At 48.2% G+C, this 2,925-nt stretch overlaps 1 pseudogene; it reads right to left on the reverse strand.

Moving 5' to 3' along the window:
• Positions 1-623: 623 nt before the first annotated feature.
• On the reverse strand, positions 624-2,572 carry LOC110287597 (polyadenylate-binding protein 4 pseudogene; annotated as a pseudogene).
• Positions 2,573-2,925: the final 353 nt, after the last annotated feature.

Below are 2,925 nucleotides of genomic sequence, written 5' to 3' on the forward strand. Positions count from 1 at the left end.
GTCCTCAGATTCTACCTGTTTCCACATAATGGTGTTAATTCTTGAGGACTTATACTTAATCAATTGCTGCAAATGAATGCTCTTATTTGTGATTAATAAATACATAAATAAATTATGCACACGTGACTATTAATAACTTTTCAAGCCTTCTAGTTACAACCGCTCTTCAAGGGAAACAACTGATAGTATAATTCGTCACTGCCCATGTTATATTAAAACTGACTATATCAGTCAAGTATTTGAGATGTTTTGTCAACAATTTAATAATTCTCAAAGACAAGGTATTAAACTATAGCGTCTTTTTTTAATGGAGATTTTATTTTCTTTATTTGAGAAACTTAAGTCTTGGGTACATCAAAACCAATTTCTGGGATGAGGGAAAACAAACAGAACCCACAATAGGAAAAAAAAAAGTTATCGTCTGGGTCACAACAGAACCTAGAGAATATATTCTTATAATTGAAAAATTATAGGTGCTTCATAATTGACCTTCTGATACAAAATGACCTATTGAATTTGCAACTTGGTTCTTGGTGTGGAGATCCACAGACAAACTAGGACGTCTTCAGACCTTAGCTGGATGGCATGAGGGGTTATTTGGCTTTCGACTCTTTTTTTCTTGTCTAAGAGGTAGCAGCAACAACAATGCCCACTTTTTGGGCAGTTTCTTTCTTGGCATGATGAGCCTGCAGGACTGCCACAGTTTCATCCACCTTGGAGCGGAGGGACTCGGGGGACTCCAGCATGTGCAGCAGCTCAGAGTTGTCAATTTCCAGCAGCATCCCGGTGATTTTCCCAGCCAGGTTTGAATGCGTTGTTTGGATTAGCGGGAACAGATGCTCCCTCAGCATCTGCTTTTGCTCTTGGGGTTTGGGGGATGGGGGCGCTGCAGCAAGCATGGAGGCAGTCAGGGGCTCCTGACCCTGGACGTGGACTGCAGGCTGGGGAGCCTACAGTGGCTGGATGGCAGGGTGCGGGCTGTGGACACTGGGGGCGTACTTGTATGGAGTTACAGCCCTGGGAGCAGCAGCAGCAACTGCAGCCCGAGGTGCAAGGTTTGGCACAGCTGTAGGGACGCCTCCAGACTGGCAGCTGTCAGTTAGCCCTTGCTGGGCCGCACCAGCCCCACCAAAGTCCATAGCCAAGTGGTCCAGGCACTCAGACCCAACTCTCTGAGCAGTAGTAGGAAGGCCATGAGAGGCGGGAGCATTACCAGTTGGAGCCAGCTGTCGAAGAGCTGGACGAGGCCCAGACTGCCGCAGGGCACTTGGCATTCCTTGGAAGCCTTGACGTCTCCCACCTTGCTGCCAGCGTGGATTAGGCCTCATCTGTGCTAACTGGTTAGGTGTGTAATATGGGGGTCTTCCCTGAGCCTGCGGAACTGCGGGCACAAAGTAGCCACCAGCTGCAGGCTGGAACTGATTTAAGATGGCACTGGTAGGGAGTTAGTCAGGTGAGCCTTCTGCTCTTCCTTTCTCTGGGCCAGGGCGACATACAGGGGCTTGGAGCCCACATTGCATCCGTTCATCTCCATGACAGCTTTGGTCGCCTCTTCAGGAGAGGAGAAACAGACAAAGCCAAACCCTTTGCTTCTTCCGTCTTCTAGCATCACCTTCGCACTGGTGATTGATCCAAAGGGAGAAAACTCTTTCCTTAATTTCTCATCATCAATGGTGTCATCCAAGTTCTTAATGTAGAGATTCACCCGCTGGTACCGGCTAATCCTCTCCTGCTTCAGCTGCACAAACTTCTGCTTTAATTCAGCCTGCTGTTTTACCTTTTTCTGTGCGCGGCCTACAAATATGGCTTTCCCACTCATTTCTTTTCCATTCATTTCTTCCACAGCCTTATTGCCATCCTCATGTTTCTTTTAACTTACAAAGCCAAAGCCTTTGGACTTCCCACTGGAGTCTCTCATCACCTTGACACTTAGGGTCTTACCAAACTGGCTGAAGAACTCTTTCAGATTCCCATCATCCACCTCTTCTCTGAAGTTTTTGATAAAAACATCGGTGAATTCCTTGGCCTTGGCTCCAAGCTCAGCTTCCTGCTCTTTCGAGACTTGAATCTACCCACAAACACTTTACGGGTCATTGAGAAGCATGCCATTCATATTCTTGGCCTTGTTGGCCTCCTCTTGGGTCTCGAAGTGAACAAAAGCATAGCCCTTAGAGCTGTTCTCATCACAGACGACCTTACAGGACAAGATGTTTCCAAAGGCAGAGAAAGTGTCATACAGTGCCTTGTTGTCTATAGATTTGTCCAGGTTCTTGATGAAGACATTTCCCACCCCAGACTTTCTCAAAGAGGGATCTCTCTGTGACCACATGATGCGGATTGGCTTTCCCTTTATCACATCGAAGTTCATGGTGTGTCCAATGCACTCTCAGCGTCAGCTGGCTGCTGGAAATTGACATAGGCATAACCCAGAGAGCACCAGGTGATCATATCGCTACAGACCCTGATGGATAGCACAGGGCCCGCAGGGCTGAACTTTTCATACAGCATGGCTTCGGTGCAAATCGCCCACGTATAAGGAGGCCATGGGGTAGCTGCTGGCTGCAGCGTTCATCTACCCACCCCCCACAACCTGAGCCCCACCAGGAGGACTTCTAACAAGGTCTACTGCAGGACAAAAGGGGCTCCGAGGAGCTGTGGCGCAGGTGGCACCAGAGACACCAGGGAAGGCTGGAGCAGGGAGGCTCCAAGCTGGGACCAGAGTGCAGGACGTCTTGCAACGGGACTGCAAAAGCCCCAAGACAAAAGGCTCTCAAAAACAATATGGCCCGCTCCTGGAGTTTGTACTCTCCAGCTGTCCTGGCTTGGGGCTTAGAAAATAAAAATTAAAGTAGGAAATCCCCTTGTAAAGGGGGCAAAATTTTTTTCTAGAGGCAATCAAATGCTGTGCTCACAGCCTCCTTGGGA

Source organism: Mus caroli, unplaced genomic scaffold (genome assembly GCF_978045245.1).
Source record: "Mus caroli unplaced genomic scaffold, Mus_caroli_1 scaffold_5, whole genome shotgun sequence".
Lineage (NCBI taxonomy): Eukaryota > Metazoa > Chordata > Mammalia > Rodentia > Muridae > Mus > Mus caroli.